Source organism: Trematomus bernacchii, unplaced genomic scaffold, assembly GCF_902827165.1.
Source record: "Trematomus bernacchii unplaced genomic scaffold, fTreBer1.1, whole genome shotgun sequence".
Classification (NCBI taxonomy): Eukaryota; Metazoa; Chordata; class Actinopteri; order Perciformes; family Nototheniidae; genus Trematomus; species Trematomus bernacchii.
In genome coordinates this window covers 616,339-635,138 of record NW_022987752.1, presented here as the reverse complement: position 1 = coordinate 635,138, position 18,800 = coordinate 616,339, and positions in this window count along the sequence as shown.

Sequence of the window (18,800 nt, the reverse complement as noted above, 5' to 3'; positions counted from 1 at the left end):
GTCCCGTTGCTTGACAAACCCTGTGATTAATCTTCAAGCTCTGGGATTGGATGTTGGAGTGGCAGTGTGCCAAGGTTTCGCCGAGCGTCAAACAGCTCTTTGAAATGGAACGAAACCACGGCAGACTATCCAAAACTGGACTCGAACGGGACCAGCCCCCCCCCCCCCCCAGAACTACACATGCTGGCTATTGTGTTTCGCAAAATGTTCTATGGGACGTCTCTACTGGGAACGTTTTCGTTTGTCCCACAATTAGAAGTTGCCAGTATTAAACACATTGGTGTTATCAAATTTAAAACATATAATTAATTAATGGGTGAAAATTGCTTGTGTCCGGCAGCATTAATATATACCCACATGACAGCTCATTGTTACTTTGTAATTCTACTCCACTACAATTCAGAGGTTAACCTGGTATTTTACTCCACTACATTTATTTTACATCAGATTCTGATTAATGATGTGAAATATAAACAACTCTTAAATCAGACTTTAGTCACACCTGAGTAAAATTCAGGGAAAGGTGATTGTCAAGTGCCAACAATCAGGAAAGATATTTGATAGTTGCTGCTTGAGAAGACTAAACATGTATCTGCAGATCCCTATAAAGTCTATTCATTACTCGTTATTCTCTACTAATAGTTAATTAAAAACTGTATATAATAGCTATTTTGCACATCCCTTTCAAGATTTCAAGATTTTCTAAGGTTTATTGACATATCATATACACAACTACGGTGTAGTTATGCAATGAATGAAAAACTTGGGTCGCAGGTTCCTCAACAGTGCATTACAAGACATCTATCAATATGTGTTTACCTCCGTCATATTCTGCACATTTCTTATACTATCTACATACATATTATAAGAGTATAATTAATATGTATAATATCAGTTAAAATAAGTGCTTCAACATGGTTAACATTGCAGGAAAGCAATATATTAGACGTTAAGTACTTTGTCAGGCTTAATATTTATCTGCAGATACCCCCAAAGCTTTTTTCTTATTGAAAAGAAGACCTAAAGTATTCTTTAATGTTTAAATAAAGGTTAATTCGTTTTTCTGTTTTGGACATCCTCATATTAATATCTTTATACATCCGGCACTAAACTGTTTTATTGTAGAGATCACTTACAGTATCTTCTTGATTTTTTATATTCTATATTTCTATCATTGACCTTCTACTTTCCCCCTGTGAAAGTATGTACTCTTAATATTTTTTAAGAGATGCAGTGCAAAAATAAAAAATGGACTATGGGACCATATTTTGGGCCAAAAATGCATATTTCTTGTAGCTTTTTAATACCACCAGGGGGCGCCAAAGTCAATAGAAAATGTCATACAATCTGAATCTTTATAAACAACCATTCATAGCAGAAACAAGGCAAACATGTGTGTACAATTCTCTACATTTTAAATGTGTTCTTGAAATGCAGGTTAATCAAATGAGAAAGTCTTCCTCCACACATTGTTTTAACGTCAGAATATTGAGGATGAAGTAGAATAACATAACACTTATGAGAATAAATGATATACTGAAGCTTCACATGTATTCTCTTTAATATCTAAAAGCATAAAGTGAGTCACTTTGTTGATGAATGGGAGACATTTCTGAATCAGAAGAATAAATATTATGTGGGAATCTTGATTTTATTCTTGACTCATCTTCCTCTTCCTCCCGGTTGTCTGTCCTTAACCTGTTAAGCACCAAGCCTGTTTTTCATGTTTCAGGCTCGAAAATGACATGCCCAAAACAAATGACTACAACTTAACTTCTAAAAGGGTTATATGAATAATTCCTTTTATCAAAGCAAGGTTACATCTGTGAGTTGGATGTAGAAGTGTCAGAATCAATATAAATGTTTTTTATTTTAAAGAAAATTCAGATTTTACATAGTAAAAAACTGTAAATTATAGTGTCCGTCCAAAAATTATTTTTTTACAGATAGTGAAAACTACCCTTGGATGATGGGTTAGTAGACTAAAAGCTTTAGGAATCCAAAGTACAACATATAATAAGTACCCTGTATCAAGATTGATGCAAAACAAGTGACATTTGACCTTTTTAGAGAGGAGTAGTATTACAAATGCCCCTTCAATCACATTAGTATGCATAAAAAGTGACAGGTCACACCTGCCTCATCAGTACTACTACTTATGCTAATGAGCCCCTTTGATATGTTAATGAGCCCCTTTGTTCGAGGTGTTATCACATGTAGGTGTGATATTCCCCCATTGTAGTAGATCCTTTGATGTGTAATCTAATTACCCTTTGATGTCTGATCCCTTTGATGTCTATCCTTTGATGTGAGGGGTGAGGTGTATGTGACATGTAGGTGTGATATTCCCTGTTGTAGTAGATCCTTTGTTGTATAATCTAATTAGCCTTTGATGTCTGACCCCTTGTTGTCTAATCTAATTATACCCTTTGGTGTCTGTCCTTTGATGTAAGGTGGGAGGTGTTATAACATGTAGGTGTGATATTCTCCCTTGTAGTAGATCCTTTGATGTCAATCTAATTAGCCCTTTGATGTATGTCCTTTGATCAGTGTTTGTAATTAGTGTTAAGGTAGTCTCTTTGAAGTTGTGTGAGACTGTCTCGCACCCCGTCCTCCTCTCACCCCTTCCCCCTTCCCCCTTCCTTTTGCTGTGATGTCAGAAGATAGAGGTGGAGGGTGGAGTTAGATGAAAAATAATTCCGTGCAAACTAGATAAAAAGCCACTCACCAAGTCACCTAAACTTTTCAAAAACGAAATGGCAAAGAGACGCAGCGATATGGGTTTAATCAGCGAGACGCCGGTAACAACTTACCACCATCCGTCGGGGGCGCCAGTCAAGAAACGGATGCAGTATCTGTGCCGGGTTCAGACCCTCCGTATGAGGCTCTTCATGAAAAATGGAGTCTGGATGTGTGAGACTGTCTCCCCTCACACCACCCTCCCACCCCCTCCCCTCCCCCTGCCTGTCACCTCCTGATCTTGCCATCAGCCGTTAATTCTCATTCACTAAGTCACCTAAAACTTTTATTGGAATGGGGTTTTTCTTTAGAGCTGTTTTCAGTGAGACAATGCAGTTTCTGATCATTTTAAGTTTCAAGTTTCAAGGCTTTATGGCATATGCCCATTAGCTACAGTGTAGATATGTCAATGAAAAAACATAGGTCACAGGCTCCTCCAACAGTGCACATAAAACAGATAAAATACTGCAATTTGTGCGTAATTCTCTCACAAAGGAACTGTAAGATACACGTTTATGTATGGAAAACTTTATAACTTGGTAAAATATTCATTCATTTGTAATGAATTGAGTTTTCTTCAAGAATCAAACTCTAAATGGAGAGTTTGTGATTTTAACACTGTTTCGATGAGACAATGCAGTTTTGATAACTTGACATGACTAACATTACTTTTTTAAATATATGTTTTTTAGTTTTGATATGACAGATTTGTGGGTAATTCTCTCGCAAAGGAACTGTAAGATACACGTTTATGTATGGAAAACTTTATAACTTGGTAAAATATTCATTCATTTGTACTTGGGGGTTTTAGTAAAACAATCCAGTTTTCTGGAAATAACCTGAATGATTTTTGTTTTTTCTCCTACAAAGATACTTATAGTTACACTTTAATGGATGCAAAACTTTATAACTTGGTAAAATATTCATTAATTTGTAATGAAATTAGTTTCTTAAAGAATCAAACTCTAAATGGAGAGTTTGTGATTTTAACACTGTTTCGATGAAACAATGCGGTTTTGATAACTTGACTTGACTAACATAACTTTTTTTTTAAATATATGTTTTTAGATGCTTTACTTTGATTTCTTTCATGTTATTTTAACACAACATTACTTTTTTTATATATTTTTCAACATACTGTGATATTTGTTTTTTCTCTCCTTTTTTCCATTATATTTTTGAAAAACTACACAGTGATTTTTATCAAAATACAACATGCAACTAATACATTATACAATATTACGACTTTTTGCGATATTTTCAACACAATATACTTGTACCTTTTTCTGTAGGGCTTCAGGATATTTGGCATGTCATGCATAAAACCGGGTGTCATCTTTCCTGAAACTGACGTGCTGTCCGTTTTACAAACAAGTTATCTTTCTGCTTCTTCACCCTCTGAATTTTCCTCCCCCGTCCCTATTCCTTCAGCCATCACAACAACAATCAAGTCAGATCTGTGAAATGAAACACCTCTCCCAAAAGCGTGACTTCCCTATTGAGGGAGTGGGGCAGTAGGGCCTAATATACTAACATGCAGAACGTATGGTATGTTTGAAAAAAGACTAATCATCTATCCAGTTCAAGCTGTCTTTAAGATGCGACATCGCGCTCTGACTTTTTCCGTAAAATCGTGACAAACTATTACTTATTCCTACATTTGACCTCTTGCTGCTTGGTTGAAAATGATAGATGAAAAAGCTACAACGCTTAAAGAACTTTCTAAAAACTCTCAATTCTACAGATGAATCCCCCCACTCAACGCAATAAGTCCGCCCCCACTCAGCAAATCATCTAAAACGAAGGACCCCACTAAGACGACCGTTGAAAACTAGCCAGGGATCTGAGAAAAACCAAGTCCCCCCCCGCGAGTTGCAGCCAGGAACAAACTCCTGTCTCCTATCATCACCACCATTGTGGACACCCACATATTGCAGTACTACTGCTGCTGATGTTACTCCTGGGGCCAAGACGTCTCTGTTTATGAACATAGTGAAATCGGAGTTGGTTGATATTCTGGAGAGGGTGCTGCATCGGTACAGAGAAAAAATCTGCAATGGATGCCGAGGCAGTCACCCCGGCCAGAGGCAACACGATTGTCTGAATGACATTCCAGAATATTTCTTCAGAAACAATTACAACGCGTTAATGAAAAGTCTTTGGCTCGCCGACTTCATTACAGTGAATGACCAGAGTCTTAATGATAAAAAAACTAAAACATTTACACGGCTGAATGGAGGATCCAAGGCGCTTCGGAGGCTTTTCTGTACAATCTCAAAAACTGCAGACGCCTCAAGGAGAGACTTGAAAAGATCCATGCCGAGCTGGATGAATAGGAAGAAGACTAATAACCAGCGGTTGATTGAAGCCGGGGATTTTTTTTTTTTCTTTTTTTTTTTTCGATACTTTGACTTTTCTTTAAAGTAAAATAAAAATGGGTAACTACTATGGAAAACAATCTGTATATATCTATCAGAATGCAGTCAATACCTGTTTAATAAGTGTGTTGTTGATGACGATTGAAAACAGAATGAATAGTGATCCCCGTGTAAACAGAACGGCTGAAGTTTGTAAACTAGAAGACATTTTGGATATCGTTCATTCTGGCAGTACTATTCCGGGTCATTGGGAAACGATTGTAAACGAAACTTTTAAAGTGGTACTGGAATCTTCATTTTCCGAAACATTCTGTAACATTACCGAAGAAATGAAACAAACACCAAAAGTGTATCATGTGCTCGCATTGTATGCTCTGTTTGTAGATGTAGTGCATCTTTGTGTCAAAAACAGCATACACATGAATACTCTGGCCGAAGTGCAAAAACTCCATTATAATATTTCCCTTCATCTGGGGGATTCTGTGCTGGAGAAGATCCTGGGGATGTTGCAATCAGTATAAATGTATTACTGCTTCCTATGGGGTGAAAACAATAATTTGTAAATATGAAATTCTTCAAATAATAAAAAGTGTTTTTACATTTTAAAAAACTGTTGTCTTCAAATCATAGTATAGTATTTCCTACATATAATTTTTTTTTTTAAAAGAGTCACAGTATAGAATGTCTGAACATTTATTTTTAAAAGTACTAGTATAGTATGTTAAAAGTATCGTGAAAAAAGTCCAAGTATAGTAGAATTATATTATATAATCTGTCTGCAATGTCAGTATAGGATCTCAAAAAAAAAAAAAAAAAAAAAAAAAAAATGGAAAAAAAATGAGAGAAAGTCATAGCAAAGTTTGACAAAAAGATCTTGAAAAGGTCATGACATTGTGTGTTGAAATGGTTTTGAATAAACACATCAGTATTTTTAAAAAGTAAAATTGTATCAAGTGCATCAGACAACTCAAATTACTCAATTTGAACCATATTATAAATAAGTAAAGAATGGTCATAGTATATAGCAGGGCTGTTTAATAGTTTTCGGCGTTTCAGTGTTTTCAGTGTTTCAGTGTTTCAGTATTTCAGTGTTTCAGTGTTTCAGTGTTTCAGTGTTTTGTGCTTCTGTGTTTTTGTGTGTCAGTGTTTTCAGTGTTTCAGTATTTCAGTGTTTTCAGTGTTTCAGTATTTCAGTGTTTCAGTGTTTTGTGTGTCAATGTGTCAGTGTGTCAGTGTTTTCAGTGTTTCAGTATTTCAGTGTTTCAGTGTTTCAGTGTTTTGTGTTTTTGTGTGTCAGTGTTTTCAGTGTTTCAGTGTTTCAGTGTTTCAGTATTTCAGTGTTTCAGTGTTTTGTGTGTCAATGTGTCAGTGTGTCAGTGTTTCAGTGTTTCAGTTTTCAGTGTTTCAGTGTTTTGTGTTTCAGTGTTTTGTGTGTCAGTGTGTCAGTGTTTTGTGTGTCAGTGTTTCAATGTGTCAGTGTTTCAGTGTTTCAATGTTTCAGTGTTCTGTGTTTCTGTGTTTTTGTGTGTCAGTGTTTTCAGTGTTTCAGTATTTCAGTATTTTGTGTGTCAATGTGTCAGTGTTTCAGTGTTTTGTGCTTCTGTGTTTTTGTGTGTCAGTGTTTTCAGTGTCTCAGTATTTCAGTGTTTTGGGTGTCAATGTGTCAGTGTTTCAGTGTTTTGTGCTTCTGTGTTTTTGTGTGTCAGTGTTTTCAGTGTCTCAGTATTTCAGTGTTTCAGTGTTTTGTGTGTCAATGTGTCAGTGTGTCAGTGTTTTGTGCTTCTGTGTTTTTGTGTGTCAGTGTTTTCAGTGTTTCAGTATTTCAGTGTTTTGTGTGTCAATGTGTCAGTGTTTCAGTGTTTTGTGCTTCTGTGTTTTTGTGTGTCAGTGTTTTCAGTGTTTCAGTATTTCAGTGTTTCAGTGTTTCAGTGTTTTGTGTGTCAATGTGTCAGTGTGTTAGTGTTTTCAGTGTTTCAGTATTTCAGTATTTCAGTGTTTCAGTGTTTTGTGTTTTCTGTGTTTTTTGTGTGTCAGTGTTTTCAGTGTTTCAGTATTTCAGTGTTTCAGTGTTTCAGTATTTTCAGTGTTTCAGTATTTCAGTGTTTCAGTGTTTTGTGTTTCAGTGTTTCAGTGTTTTTGTGTTTCTGTGTTTCTGTGTTTCTGTGTTTTTGTGTGTCAGTGTTATCAGTGTTTCAGTGTTTTTGTGTGTCAGTGTTTTCAGTGTTTCAGTATTTCAGTGTTTTGTGTGTCAATGTGTCAGTGTTTCAGTGTTTTGTGCTTCTGTGTTTTTGTGTGTCAGTGTTTTCAGTGTTTCAGTATTTCAGTGTTTCAGTGTTTCAGTGTTTTGTGTGTCAATGTGTCAGTGTGTTAGTGTTTTCAGTGTTTCAGTATTTCAGTATTTCAGTGTTTCAGTGTTTTGTGTTTTCTGTGTTTTTTGTGTGTCAGTGTTTTCAGTGTTTCAGTATTTCAGTGTTTCAGTGTTTCAGTATTTTCAGTGTTTCAGTATTTCAGTGTTTCAGTGTTTTGTGTTTCAGTGTTTCAGTGTTTTTGTGTTTCTGTGTTTCTGTGTTTCTGTGTTTTTGTGTGTCAGTGTTATCAGTGTTTCAGTGTTTTTGTGTGTCAGTGTTTTCAGTGTTTCAGTATTTCAGTGTTTTGTGTGTCAATGTGTCAGTGTTTCAGTGTTTTGTGCTTCTGTGTTTTTGTGTGTCAGTGTTTTCAGTGTTTCAGTATTTCAGTGTTTCAGTGTTTCAGTGTTTTGTGTGTCAATGTGTCAGTGTGTCAGTGTTTTGTGCTTCTGTGTTTTTGTGTGTCAGTGTTTTCAGTGTTTCAGTATTTCAGTGTTTCAATGTTTCAGTGTTTTGTGTGTCAATGTGTCAGTGTGTCAGTGTTTTCAGTGTTTCAGTATTTCAGTGTGTCAGTGTTTCAGTGTTTTGTGTTTTCTGTGTTTTTTTGTGTGTCAGTGTTTTCAGTGTTTCAGTCAGATTCCTAAAAAGTTACAAACGGATGCTGGAAACATTTGTTTCTTCATCATCCGTTTGTAACTTTTTAGGAATCTGACTATCTTTTAGAATTGCATCAAATGCTATAGCCACTTCTAAGATACGTTTTTTTTTTTAAAATGTTTTTCTCTCGTCCTGCTATATTCCTTCCAGGGGAGGATCCCTGGGGATTGATCAGAGCAAAGAAAGGCTGTAAACACTGACACACTGACACACAAAACACTGAAACACTGAAATATACTGAAACACTGAAAACACTGACACATAAAAAACACAGAAACACAGAAACACAAAAACACTGAAACACTGATAACACTGACACACAAAAACACAGAAACACAGAAACACAAAAACACTGAAACACTGAAACACTGAAACACTGAAACACTGAAATACTGAAACACTGAAACACTGACACACAAAAAAACACAGAAAACACAAAACACTGAAACACTGACACACTGAAATACTGAAACACTGAAAACACTGAAACACTGACACATTGACACACAAAACACTGAAATACTGAAACACTGAAAACACTGACACACAAAAACACAGAAGCACAAAACACTGACACACTGACACATTGACACACAAAACACTGAAACACTGAAACACTGAAATACTGAAACACTGAAAACACTGACACACAAAAACACAGAAGCACAAAACACTGAAACACTGACACATTGACACACAAAACACTGAAATACTGAAACACTGAAAACACTGACACACAAAAACACTGAAACACTGATAACACTGACACACAAAAACACAGAAACACAGAAACACAGAAACACAAAAACACTGAAACACTGAAACACTGAAACACAAAACACTGAAACACTAAAATACTGAAACACTGAAAATACTGAAACACTGAAACACTGAAATACTGAAACACTGAAACACTGAAAACACTAACACACTGACACATTGACACACAAAACACTGAAACACTGAAACACTGAAATACTGAAACACTGAAAACACTGACACACAAAAACACAGAAGCACAAAACACTGAAACACTGACACATTGACACACAAAACACTGAAATACTGAAACACTGAAAACACTGACACACAAAAACACAGAAGCACAAAACACTGACACACTGACACATTGACACACAAAACACTGAAACACTGAAACACTGAAATACTGAGACACTGAAAACACTGACACACAAAAACACAGAAGCACAAAACACTGAAACACTGACACATTGACACCCAAAACACTGAAATACTGAGACACTGAAAACACTGACACACAAAAACACAGAAGCACAAAACACTGAAACACTGACACATTGACACACAAAACACTGAAATACTGAAACACTGAAAACACTGACACACAAAAACACAGAAACACAGAACACTGAAACACTGAAACACTGAAACACTGACACATTGAAACACTGACACACAAAACACTGACACACTGACAGACAAAACACTGAAACACAAAACACTGAAACACTGAAAACTGAAACACTGAAACACTGACACACTGACACATTGACACACAAAACACTGAAACACTGAAATACTGAAACACTGAAACACTGAAACACTGAAAACACTGACACACAAAAACACAAAACACTGAAACACTGAAACACTGAAATACTGAAACACTGAAAACACTGACACACTGACACATTGACACACAAAACACTGAAACACTGAAATACTGAAACACTGAAAACACTGAAATACTGAAACACTGAAAACACTGACACACAAAAACACAGAAGCACAAAACACTGAAACACTGAAACACTGAAACACTGAAATACTGAAACACTGAAACACTGAAAACACTGAAAACGCCGAAAACTATTAAACAGCCCTGCTATATACTATGACCATTCTTTACTTATTTATAATATGGTTCAAATTGAGTAATTTGAGTTGTCTGATGCACTTGATACAATTTTACTTTTTAAAAATACTGATGTGTTTATTCAAAACCATTTCAACACACAATGTCATGACCTTTTCAAGATCTTTTTGTCAAACTATGCTATGACTTTCTCTCATTTTTTTTCCATTTTTTTTTTTTTTTTTTTTTTTTTTTTTTGAGATCCTATACTGACATTGCAGACAGATTATATAATATAATTCTACTATACTTGGACTTTTTTCACGATACTTTTAACATACTATACTAGTACTTTTAAAAATAAATGTTCAGACATTCTATACTGTGACTCTTTTAAAAAAAAAAATTATATGTAGGAAATACTATACTATGATTTGAAGACAACAGTTTTTTAAAATGTAAAAACACTTTTTATTATTTGAAGAATTTCATATTTACAAATTATTGTTTTCACCCCATAGGAAGCAGTAATACATTTATACTGATTGCAACATCCCCAGGATCTTCTCCAGCACAGAATCCCCCAGATGAAGGGAAATATTATAATGGAGTTTTTGCACTTCGGCCAGAGTATTCATGTGTATGCTGTTTTTGACACAAAGATGCATTACATCTACAAACAGAGCATACAATGCGAGCACATGATACACTTTTGGTGTTTGTTTCATTTCTTCGGTAATGTTACAGAATGTTTCGGAAAATGAAGATTCCAGTACCACTTTAAAAGTTTCGTTTACAATCGTTTCCCAATGACCCGGAATAGTACTGCCAGAATGAACGATATCCAAAATGTCTTCTAGTTTACAAACTTCAGCCGTTCTGTTTACACGGGGATCACTATTCATTCTGTTTTCAATCGTCATCAACAACACACTTATTAAACAGGTATTGACTGCATTCTGATAGATATATACAGATTGTTTTCCATAGTAGTTACCCATTTTTATTTTACTTTAAAGAAAAGTCAAAGTATCGAAAAAAAAAAAAAAAAAAAAAAAAATCCCCGGCTTCAATCAACCGCTGGTTATTAGTCTTCTTCCTATCCATCCAGCTCGGCATGGATCTTTTCAAGTCTCTCCTTGAGGCGTCTGCAGTTTTTGAGATTGTACAGAAAAGCCTCCGAAGCGCCTTGGATCCTCCATTCAGCCGTGTAAATGTTTTAGTTTTTTTATCATTAAGACTCTGGTCATTCACTGTAATGAAGTCGGCGAGCCAAAGACTTTTCATTAACGCGTTGTAATTGTTTCTGAAGAAATATTCTGGAAGGTCATTCAGACAATCGTGTTGCCTCTGGCCAGGGTGACTGCCTCGGCATCCATTGCAGATTTTTTCTCTGTACCGATGCAGCACCCTCTCCAGAATATCAACCAACTCCGATTTCACTATGTTCATAAACAGAGACGTCTTGGCCCCAGGAGTAACATCAGCAGCAGTAGTACTGCAATATGTGGGTGTCCACAATGGTGGTGATGATAGGAGACAGGAGTTTGTTCCTGGCTGCAACTCGCGGGGGGGACTTGGTTTTTCTCAGATCCCTGGCTAGTTTTCAACGGTCGTCTTAGTGGGGTCCTTCGTTTTAGATGATTTGCTGAGTGGGGGCGGACTTATTGCGTTGAGTGGGGGGATTCATCTGTAGAATTGAGAGTTTTTAGAAAGTTCTTTAAGCGTTGTAGCTTTTTCATCTATCATTTTCAACCAAGCAGCAAGAGGTCAAATGTAGGAATAAGTAATAGTTTGTCACGATTTTACGGAAAAAGTCAGAGCGCGATGTCGCATCTTAAAGACAGCTTGAACTGGATAGATGGTTAGTCTTTTTTCAAACATACCATACGTTCTGCATGTTAGTATATTAGGCCCTACTGCCCCACTCCCTCAATAGGGAAGTCACGCTTTTGGGAGAGGTGTTTCATTTCACAGATCTGACTTGATTGTTGTTGTGATGGCTGAAGGAATAGGGACGGGGGAGGAAAATTCAGAGGGTGAAGAAGCAGAAAGATAACTTGTTTGTAAAACGGACAGCACGTCAGTTTCAGGAAAGATGACACCCGGTTTTATGCATGACATGCCAAATATCCTGAAGCCCTACAGAAAAAGGTACAAGTATATTGTGTTGAAAATATCGCAAAAAGTCGTAATATTGTATAATGTATTAGTTGCATGTTGTATTTTGATAAAAATCACTGTGTAGTTTTTCAAAAATATAATGGAAAAAAGGAGAGAAAAAACAAATATCACAGTATGTTGAAAAATATAAAAAAAAGTAATGTTGTGTTAAAATAACATGAAAGAAATCAAAGTAAAGCATCTAAAAACATATATTTAAAAAAAAAGTTATGTTAGTCAAGTCAAGTTATCAAAACCGCATTGTTTCATCGAAACAGTGTTAAAATCACAAACTCTCTATAAAGTTATAAAGTTTTGCATCCATTAAAGTGTAACTATAAGTATCTTTGTAGGAGAAAAAACGAAAATCATTTAAGTTATTTCCAGAAAACTGTATTGTTTTACTAAAACCCCCAAGTACAAATGAATGAATATTTTACCAAGTTATAAAGTTTTCCATACATAAACGTGTATCTTACAGTTCCTTTGCGAGAGAATTACCCACAAATCTGTCATATCAAAACTAAAAAACATATATTTAAAAAAGTAATGTTAGTCATGTCAAGTTATCAAAACTGCATTGTCTCATCGAAACAGTGTTAAAATCACAAACTCTCCATTTAGAGTTTGATTCTTGAAGAAAACTCAATTCATTACAAATGAATGAATATTTTACCAAGTTATAAAGTTTTCCATACATAAACGTGTATCTTACAGTTCCTTTGTGAGAGAATTACGCACAAATTGCAGTATTTTATCTGTTTTATGTGCACTGTTGGAGGAGCCTGTGACCTATGTTTTTTCATTGACATATCTACACTGTAGCTAATGGGCATATGCCATAAAGCCTTGAAACTTGAAACTTAAAATGATCAGAAACTGCATTGTCTCACTGAAAACAGCTCTAAAGAAAAACCCCATTCCAATAAAAGTTTTAGGTGACTTAGTGAATGAGAATTAACGGCTGATGGCAAGATCAGGAGGTGACAGGCAGGGGGAGGGGAGGGGGTGGGAGGGTGGTGTGAGGGGAGACAGTCTCACACATCCAGACTCCATTTTTCATGAAGAGCCTCATACGGAGGGTCTGAACCCGGCACAGATACTGCATCCGTTTCTTGACTGGCGCCCCCGACGGATGGTGGTAAGTTGTTACCGGCGTCTCGCTGATTAAACCCATATCGCTGCGTCTCTTTGCCATTTCGTTTTTGAAAAGTTTAGGTGACTTGGTGAGTGGCTTTTTATCTAGTTTGCACAGAATTATTTTTCATCTAACTCCACCCTCCACCTCTATCTTCTGACATCACAGCAAAAGGAAGGGGGAAGGGGGAAGGGGTGAGAGGAGGACGGGGTGCGAGACAGTCTCACACAACTTCAAAGAGACTACCTTAACACTAATTACAAACACTGATCAAAGGACATACATCAAAGGGCTAATTAGATTGACATCAAAGGATCTACTACAAGGGAGAATATCACACCTACATGTTATAACACCTCCCACCTTACATCAAAGGACAGACACCAAAGGGTATAATTAGATTAGACAACAAGGGGTCAGACATCAAAGGCTAATTAGATTATACAACAAAGGATCTACTACAACAGGGAATATCACACCTACATGTCACATACACCTCACCCCTCACATCAAAGGATAGACATCAAAGGGTAATTAGATTAGACAACAAAGGGGGCAGACATCAAAGGCTAATTAGATTATACAACAAAGGATCTACTACAACAGGGGATATCACACCTACATGTCACAAAACACCTCACCCCTCACATCAAAGGATAGACAACAAAGGGATCAGACATCAAAGGGTAATTAGATTACACATCAAAGGATCTACTACAATGGGGGAATATCACACCTACATGTGATAACACCTCGAACAAAGGGGCTCATTAACATATCAAAGGGGCTCATTAGCATAAGTAGTAGTACTGATGAGGCAGGTGTGACCTGTCACTTTTTATGCATACTAATGTGATTGAAGGGGCATTTGTAATACTACTGAGAGGTTTAGCCAAAACCACTGAAGATTGTTTTTTTTTCATATCTCTGGCCCCCCTTGGTCGATTTTGATGGTTGACACCTCTTTCTGACCGTTAGAGCCAATAGAATCGAAGGGGGAGTCCCCCACATACACACGTTGTGAAGAGAAACGGTGGGGGCTTCGCGCATGTAAATGTGCAGCAGAGTGAAGCGATCTCTCGCTCTGACATTTGGAAACGAAAAAGCAGTTTTATTGCTTATGGATTATCAGAAATCATTTCAAAGAGGACACAGACACATTGGATTAACCTATGGATTAACTGCAGCATCGTTTTTTTTTATAGTTTTAATGCCATTGAAGACCAGTTTTGACCAAGGTAAGCCATGTTAGCGTTTTTAGCTACCTAGCGCCACATGTTTTGATCTACGCTTTCGTTTATAGCGTCGCAAATGTTTATCACTGAGTGTTGAGGTTTTTTACACAGATTCTGTGTCTCCAGGAGATGCTAATCGATGAGTTGGCTGTGCATCTAGGATAAGTAATAAGGGAGTTATGAGTGAGTTTAGGTGCAGAGATAGGTTAAATTTTTTCGCTCGTGGCTAATTCAGAGGCTGAGTGTTAGCATTGTGGGTTTTCTTTGGAAAAAAAAATTAAAAAGATCAGTTAGCTGAGTTTCTTCCCGTTGCATGGATATAAAACATTCATAGTTTATTAAATATTAAGATTCCTTAGACGGTGTTTCCTGCAAATGACGCGTTTATCCGCCCGGTACCGGGGGGGCGGTGCGTAACAGGTTAATGTTCTTCGATATTAACCTGTTAAGCCCGAGAGACCCCGGTACCGACGCCCTCCTGCAAAATCTTGCAGGAAACAGTGTCTGAGGGCATGTTCATTTAATAAACTATGAATGTTTTATATCCATGTAACGGGAAGAAACTCATCTAACTGATCATTTTTATTTTTTCTTCAAAAAAAACCCCACAATGCTAACGATGAGCCTCTGAATTAGCAACGAGCGAAAAATGCTAACAGATTACTGCACCGAAACTCACTCATAAAACCTTATTATTTATCTTTTCTGCACATCCAACCCATCAATCTGATCGTGAGATGACACAGAATCGATGGGTGCCCTCATTATCACTCTATGATACGAACTCGCGACTTTATAAACAAAATCAGACATCAAAACATGTGGCGCTAGGTAGCTAAAAACGCTAACATGGCTTACCTGTGTCGTAGTTTGGTCAAAAGTGGTCTTCAATGGCATTAAAACGATAAAAACGCTGCTGAAGTTAATCCAAAGGTTAATCCAATGTGTCTGTGTCCCTTTGAAATGATTTCTGATAATCCATAAGCAATAAAACTGCATTTCCGTTTCCAGATGTCAGAGCGAGAGATAGGTTCGCTCTGATGCAAAACTGCATGCGCGAAGCCCCCACCTTTTCTTTTTACCATGTGTGTGTGTGTGGTGAAATTCTCCTTCGATTCTATTGGCTCTAACGGTCAGAAAGAGGTGTCAACCATCAAAATCGACCAAGGGGGGCCAGAGATATGGAAAATCCACCCAAATGACCCCAGAAGTGTTTTTTTTTTGCTAAATCTCTCTAAAAAGGTCAAATGTCACTTGTTTTGCATCAATCTTGATACAGGGTACTTATTATATGTTGTATTTTGGATTCCTAAAGCTTTTAGTCTACTAACCCACCATCCAAGGGTAGTTTTCACTATAAGTAAAAAAGAATTTTTGGACGGACACTATAATTTACAGTTTTTTACTATGTTCAATCTGAATTTTCTTTAAAATCAAAAATATCTATATTGATTCTGACTTTTCTACATCCAACTCACAGGTTTATCATTACTTTGAGAAAAACGATTATTAATTTAACCCTTTTAGAAGGGAAGATATGGTCATTTGTTCTGGGAATGTCATTTTCGAGCCTGAGACCTGAAAAACAGGCTCAGGGCTTAACAGGTTAAGAGGTGTGGTTTTAAAATAAAGGAGAAGTGAAGTCGTTTCAAAACTCCTCGCTTCTCCTTTTACTCTGAAGTTAACCCTTGTCCTATAAGGTCATTTCCGAGTAAAAAAGTACAAATATATATATTATACGTTTTAACGGATGTTCAGATGAGAATGGAGTCAGACTCTGAGGAAGAAACACGTCTTCATAACCGGTGAGTCATTATTAATAATATTAAAATCTCTCTGTCATCTCACTGGGAAAACTGTTAGAGGGGGGAGAAGTACTCAGATCTTGTACTTGAGTAAAAGTAGAAGTACTCAGATCTTGTACTTGAGTAAAAGTAGAAGTACTCAGGTCTTGTACTTGAGTAAAAGTAGAAGTACCAGAGTGTAGGAATACTCTGTTACAGTAAAAGTCCTGCATTCAAAATGTTCCTCAAGTAAAAGTAGAAAAGTATTCTCATCAAAATATAGTGAAAGTAGCGACAGTAAAAGTAGTCGTTGTGCAGATTGGTCTATTTCAGAATAATATATATGATATGTTTTATAATGATTGATCATGAAAGTGTTCTCAAAGCTGGTAAAGGTGCAGCTAGTTTGAATGACTTTGTATAGCTTGTGAATTTACTCCAGGTGGAACTAAAGTCTGATTTTACACTTGATTATATTTCACATCATTCATCCACATCTGTAAAGTAACTAAAGGGATTAAATACATGTAGTGGAGTAGAAGTACACAGTTTATTCTCTAAACTGGTCTTGAATCTGTCTTTTTTAAATGTAGATGCATAACAATGGCAGGAGTTTCTATATATCTACATATAAACAAATTGAATTAAAGAAATAAGTGGAAGTGTATTCCAAAGTCAATTAAAGTCATTAAATGTCTGGATTTGTATTGATAGAAAGATAATAAAAAGGACGTAGTTTGTGTCCGCCGAAACGTTTGGGGATATATATCAGGATGATATTTAAACATTAATGAGCATTACATTCGACTGCAAAACATGTATTTGTTTATGTTTATTTCATGTGCTTTTGCTAAGAGTCTGCACACAAACAGAGAAACGTGAAGTTTCACTTGTTGTTGTCGGTTTTTGAAAAGACAAAGTGAAATAGTTTGCGGCCGAAAGTGAAAGTTTAACATCTGATGTTTCTCTAAAATCTGTAAAACACTGATGTTGATCAAAGGTTTGTCCTGCAGCAGAAATATCTGCTCATCAGCTAGCATGGTTTGATATGTGACTATGGGACCATATTTTGGGCCAAAAATGTGTATTTCTAGTAGCTTTTTAATACCACTAGGGAGAGCCAAAGTCATACAATCTGAATCTTTTTAAACAACCTTTCAAAACAGAAATAAGGCAAACATGTGTGTTACGTTCAAGCCCCCAGGAAGTGCGCCGGACTCTGTGTCCAAAATGCCTTGTGTCCAAACGGCGGTACTGCAATTTCCGTATCAGTCCGTGACGTTACTTTTTCCCATTAATTAACATTGGGAAAGAGACGTCTGTAAATCGGTGGATATCTTTTTTTTAACTAAATAAACTACCCAGTATGAATTATATTATAGCCCTTGTTAGAATCATTCGTTCCTTAAAGTTGTAAAATGCACACACACACACACACACACACACACACACACACACACACACACACCCACACACACACACCATTATTACACTGTATTTACACCCATTATTACACCATTATTACACTGTATTTACACCCAGGTTACACCCATATTGCACACTTATTACCACATAGACACAGCCTGGCAAATGATTGTTTCCCCAGGATACAGAAACCATTTAGGGGCTAAAATTGGCTAAAAAAGGATAAAATACAACATTAAAGTGCTCTTAAAAACCAAATAACAAAACATTCAAATATAATATAATACCTCTAAAAGAGCCATGGTGCATACTAAGTCTGTTTACTTTTAATACTTTGATTACATCTAGCCAATAATACTTCTGTACTCCTTCTTAACCCTTGTGTGGTGTTCATATTTTTGTTACTCAGCCAGTGTTCGTGGGTCTGGTGGACCCGCTGCCTTTTTGGGCTTCAATTCAACACAATCAAACTATTTGATGTTGAAATACTCAACAGATGTTTACTTCATCTAAATTACAAGCAATATAAACATCACATATGGTTCATATTTGCCCTTTTACATTTCTTGGATCACATTAATGAATTAAAGTGCTACTTGTTTTTTTGCCCGCTGACCGGCTGGTCCTGTGGCTCATATTTTCTTTGTAACTAGCTGATGCTCAATCTCATCCTCTTCTTCAAAGTCACTGTCAGACTCAGAGTTCTCAGAAATGTGATCTTCACATTCTGAAGCCTCTTCCTCTTCCTCGACATCATCATCAAATGGTTCTCTCTCTTCCAGAATAATTTACAAGGCCCTCTGAGCAGAGAATCTTTTGGCCATCTTGATCAGCTGTGATACGGACCCAAACTGGCGAAGCTTTATTTATTGTGTCTTGCCCCAAATTTGCAGCTTTGATAGAATTATCTTTTTGATAAATAATGAAAACGGGTCCCACAGACCACCATACAAGGGTTAAGTCATATTTATATATATGAATGCAGGATCTCAGTGATAAAGCGTTCATAGAACAGACTAACGAGAAAAGAGAAAGAAGGGTTTCCCCCGCTCTGTCACACTTCTTGAAACATGATCATCCGTTAGGGTTAGGGGAACCA